Below are 5828 nucleotides of genomic sequence, written 5' to 3' on the forward strand. Positions count from 1 at the left end.
GAGGCCATGCCCCTCCCTCACACTGTAGAGCTGTGCCTGGTTTCTCTGAGTGGGATATATTATTTGTGTCTCACACCTCTGCCTCTCTACCTGAAAACTAATTTCCTGCAAAGCAGAAAGTAGTAAAGTGGGTGACTTAAAACAGCATAAAGGGGGCTGGAGAGATGGCTCAGAGGTTAAGAGCACTGACTGCTCTTCTGAAGGTCCTGAGTTCAAATCCCAGCAACCACATGGTGGCTCACAACCATCTGTAATGAGATCAGATGCCCTCTTCTGGTGTGTCTGAAGACAGCTACAGTGTACTTACATATAACAATAAATAAATTTAAAAAAAAAAAGAATTCTCAAAAACAACATAAAGGTGTTCTCTCTCAACAGTTTGGGAAGTTAGCAGGTGAAAGACCCTAGTCCTCCTCTAGAAGGGGCTTCTTCTTCATCTACCGTAGCCCGCACCAGGCCCAGGCAGTCTGTCCTCTTTCTGTCTGCCTGCCTTCCTGCCTGCCTGCCTTCCTTCCTTATTCTTTCTTTTTTGAGACAGAGTTTTTCTGGGTAGCCCTGGTTATTCCGGAACTCGTTTTGTAGACTAGGCTAGCCTCAGAGTAACAAAGATCCTCCTGAGTGCTAGGATAAAAACATGCACCACCGTGCCCAGCCAGCTTTGTCATTTATTTATTTATTTTATACATATGATGAGTACACTGTAGCTGTCTTCAGACACCAGAAGAGTGCATTTGATCTCATTACGGATGGTTATGAACCACCATGTGGTTGCTGGGATTTGAACTCATGACCTCTGGAAGAGCAGTCAGTGCTCTTAACCGCTAAGCCATCTCTCCAGCCCCCACTTCCATCTCTTTATGTCTCTATTTCTCTGTATTCAGTGGGCAAAGGATTCTGTTTCTGTCTCCAACTTCGAATTCCCCTCTTCTTTTTTTAAAGATTTGTTTTTATTTTTTTAAGTGTGTGTGTATGTGTGTGTGTGTACATATGAGTGCAGGCACCAGTGGAGTCCAGAGTTGGGTGTTAGATCCCATGGAGCTGGAGTTGTAAATGGTTGTGAGCCCCCTAATCTGTGTGGGTTCCTCTGTGAGAGCCCGGAGCTCTCCTATCTACTCAGCCATTTCTCCAGCCCTACAGCCTCCATTTCTTAAAAGGACAGGATTGGATGGAACCCATTCTTCTTCACTGTAACTTTATCTTACTCTTTATGCTGATGAGGGTTTCTCTTGAATGTGTCTGTGCATCATGTGCATTCCTGGTACCAGAGGGAGCCAACAAAGGGCGTCACATCCCCTAGTACTGCAGTTACAGATAGTTGTGAGGCACTGTGTGGGTGCTGGGAATCGAACCTGGGTCTTTTGAAGGAGCACTCAATACTTGTTCCCTCTGAGTTATTTCTCTAGCCCCAAATAACCTTCTTTTAATCATTCATATCTACAACAACCCCTTTTTAAAAAAAGAGTCATGTTCTAAAGTCCTGAGGTTTGTACTTGAACACGCCTTTGAGAGGAGGAGCAGTTCGACCTGCCTGTTATGGTTTGAGTGTGAAATGTCCCCCTACAGCTTATGTAACTGAATACTTGATCCCAAGGTGGTAGCTCTGTCTTAGAAGGTTGTGGAGCTTTAGGACAGAAGGCTGGCAGAGAAGGCGTGCCTATGAGTGACAGGTCTTTGAGGCTTGGACCCGCCTTCAGCTGGAGCTCTCTACTTCTGATTCGCCAAGATGTGAGGGTCTCCACAGCACACTGCCACCACTCACCAAGCCTCTCCCACCACCACGCCTTCCGCTCTGTGACACACTGTGTCCCCTGAGCCTGTGAGCCAAAGCAGCACACTCCTGTTCTGAGGTGTTCCACCTGGTATTTTTGCCAGAGTGACTAGAAACGTTGATAACACACCATACTCTTTTGTGAAGTGGATTATTTTCTTTTTTCTTTTTTTTAATAAAGTGGGTTTTTTTTAAGATTTATTTATTTATTATATCTAAGTACACTGTAGCTGTCTTCAGACACCCCAGAAGAGGGCGTCAAATCTCATTACAGATGGTTGTGAGCCACCAGCCAGTGAAGTGGATTCTTAGGAGCTCTTTGGAAAGTCAGTTGTGTTGGATGGTGTTTTGCTGGAGTAAACACGAATGAGGAGTGCTTTCCTGAAGTGGACACAGGTGAAAAGCTAAGGCAGACTCGTGAAGGGATGTTTCACTGAAGCAGACACAGGAGAAAGGACGTTCTGCTAAAGCAAGCACGTGAAAGGACATGTGATGAAGGATTCTTCGCTAATGACACCCATGTGTTGGTCTGCCTTACATTACATAGTAGAGCTCCATTTCTCCATTTCCCATAGAGAGAAACGCACCAGAAGCTTCTGGTGGCGTGCCACAGTTTCTTGCTGCTTCTGCGGACTCGGGCTGATTGGCAGAGTGACGTCAGCTGAGACAGATGCACAGTTGAGGCAGGTCACAGGCAGGACACGGGATGTTCGGAGGGTATAAATAGAGCTCGACGGACAGTGACAGAGGCTGAGCTTGGCTTGCTTATAGAGCTAGCTAGCTGTGCAACGCTCGTGGCTCCTGTGACTTCGCTGATCTTTGATTTGCTGAGAGAAGCACAGTTGAACTTTTCCTGGCATTCCTGTTAGCCCTGGTCCCTCTTGCCGACTTGCGCTGAGGCTGAGGCCTGGCTGTCTCTTGCTAAGTAGTGCCACCACTGCTGATTCGTGCTTGCTATCCCGACTCTACTGAACCGGACTGCTGATCTGTCCATGAAGTGTTTGCAAGTGGACCGAGCTGCTACTGCGGATCTGTGAACTGAACTGCTGATTTCTGACAACACAGACGGGAGTTGCTCCAAAGGACCATTTCTAAACAGGTCCACTTCCCCCATATCCTTTTCTTTCCCACTTCCTCTGGTGGATGGTGGGCTACAAAGGAAGTTAAGGCATTTAAGAACCATCATTAGCCGGGTGGTGGTGGCGCACGCCTGTAATCCCAGCACTCTGGGAGGCAGAGGCAGGCAAATTTCTGAGTTCGAGGCCAGCCTGGTCTACAGAGTGAGTTCCAGGACAGCCAGGGCTATACAGAGAAACCCTGTCTCCAAAAAACCAAGTCCAAAAAAAAAAAAAAAATCATCATTAAAAGTAGACTTTGAAAAAGTGAAAGTTATACTTTCCACACACTTTTGCAACCTCATCCCCAACGGAAACGCTCCCTCTCCACAGGCTTCTTCTTGGAGCCATGGGCAGCCCTGCGTTTCTCCATAGCATCTACACTAGCGAACAGCTTTAAATACATCCTCACAAGGTCCAGCGGTAATGGCTGGCACTCGCCTTTTATCCTAACACTCACGGTTAGAGCAGAGGCAGGTGGAGCTCTGTAAAGTCAAGGCCAGCCTGGTCTAAAGAGTGACTTCCCGGGCATCCATGAGACCTTGTCTGCAAACAAAAGAAAACATCTCCATGAACTCTACAGTCCCTTGGGAGTACAGACTCCATCTGTCTTTAACGGCTTAGCAGTTGTCTCTTATTAGTAAGATCAAGTCAGATCAAAGCCCAGTGATACTGCTCAGGCTCGGCTTCCCCACCTGTGTGGGCGGGATCAGCTGGGGATCACAGCTGTGGAGCCTGAGATGGGAAGGGAGCCCCGGGCAGCTAGGAGACCTCAGACAGGTGAACGCTAGAACAGCCTCTGGGGAGGCAGCTTCATTTTAATAGAGGGACAAGGGTTATTTAAACCTTTGGAGGAGGTGAATGGGGGCAGTGGTGCTAGGAAGCCGCATTAGCATAAGGCGGAATTCCAGAGGCTGCCTGACCTGACCTTATAAGGGGAGAGGAAGTTTAACCTGGCTGCTGGGCTGTGTGGCCACCACTGGTGGGACAAAGGTGGGAGAACGGGGATAGATGCTGGGGACATGCAGGCCCCGGAGCAGGGTGGGAGTAATCCTACTCCTGCCAATCTCAGGACCAGATTTCCTGGGTTGGGACATGCCTAGACCCTACTCTTGGTCCAGCTCTCACTGGGTATTTAACAAATACTCCAGCGTCCAGTGTATGTGCATGGGGGCATGGGGGGGGAGTTGAAATTCTTTAAATTTCAAAAATTCACCTGCAGTATTGATCTTTGTACCAGGTAAGAGGAGAACAATTCTTTGGAGAACAATTTGCCCTTGTAGGTGATTTGGGGGGGTTACTTCCTGTCCCCCCCCCCCCCACACACACAGGGTTTCTCTGTGTAGCCCTGGCTGACCTGGAGCTCACTCTGTAGACCAGGCTGGCCTTGAACGCAGAAATCTGCCTGCCTCTGCCTCCCAGAGTGCTGGGATTACAGGCGTGTGCACCACCACCGCCCAGCTGTAGGTGATTTTTGAGTATTTGGTGGAGAGACCGTGGACTGACAACCACCCGGACATCTCCTCATATTGGGTTTTGGCCTAAGTACATGAACACTGGGATGTGCTGCTCTAATTGTCCAAAGCTTGAGACTGTCTCTAACTGGACAATAGGGCCAGGATGTGACCAAAAGGCAACTGTTTACCTCAGACATAGATAGAAGTTGCTCGTGTAAACTAAGAGATTCACAAAATGTGTCTTATGTGTCAAGGAAAAGATGATGGCTGAGTGTGGGGGGAGCAAAGGCTGAGACTCTGAAACTGCAAACTTGATCTGGAGTAGACGAATCAGGGGAGGTGGGATTTACTACTCCTGTTGTGCTGTGTTTGTGGTTTTTTGAGACAAGATCTCACTGTGTAGCCCTGGCTTGTTTGGAACATGTTTTATGGACCAGGCTGGCCTCACAGGGCACACACCTCTGCCTCCTGAGTGTTGGGACTGAAGGTGTGGACCACCACACCCAGCTAGACTTATATTAAATGTATCTATCAGTTCCAGAGTTTACTCTTTTGATTTTTCAAATCCATAAACATGGCATGTCTCCCTGTTCATTTACACCTTTGATTTCTTTAGCCATTGCTACATTTTTTAGGATACAACTATGGCTTGTGATTTGTAGAACTTCCTGTAAGAATTTTCTTTTTTATTAATTTTTTTTTGTACATGGGACTGAAGAGATGGTTCATTGGTTAAGAGCCCATGATGCTCTTGCAGAGGACTCAGGTTCAGTTCCCAGCACCCACAATGGCTCACAACAATTTGTGACTCCAGTTCCACAGGATCTGACACCATCTCCTGATCTATCTGGGTACCAGGCCTATGCAAATACAATATTTTGGTTTTTTGAGACCAAGATTTTTTGTGGAACCCTGGCTGTCCTGGAACTCACTCTGTATACCAGGCTGGCCTTGAACTCAGAGATCATTTGCCTCCGCTTCCCAAGTGCAGATTTAAATAAATTTTTAAAAAATTAAAAATGTACATTACATTTAATAAGTTACCTAGAAAGATAATGTATGTGTGTGTGGGGGGGGCGGGGGCAGAGAACAACCTGTGGAAGTAAGTCATTCCTCTGCTTCCATGATGTGAACCCTGGTGATCTAACTCCGGTCATTTCTCTCGGCAGCAAGTCCCTTTACCCACAGAGCCATCTCCCACAGGATGAATATTACTATTTCTCAGTGGTCACTGATGATATTTTGAATTTTTGTGTCCGTGTAGTTATTACCAGAATACAGCATATGGAAATGAAATTAATGTTTATGTTTCTCAAGCCTTTGATGGGCTAGCTCACTGCTTATTCCGAGGGAGTGTCTTGTTTTGTAGGTTGCCTGAGATGCTCTATATAGATGACGTCATCTCCAAGTGAAGGCAGTTTTGCTTCTCCATTTACATCCTTCATGCGATCCATTTTCCCATCTTTTCTGTTACACTGATGGAGAATC

This window comes from Apodemus sylvaticus, chromosome 10, assembly GCF_947179515.1.
Source record: "Apodemus sylvaticus chromosome 10, mApoSyl1.1, whole genome shotgun sequence".
Taxonomy (NCBI): domain Eukaryota; kingdom Metazoa; phylum Chordata; class Mammalia; order Rodentia; family Muridae; genus Apodemus; species Apodemus sylvaticus.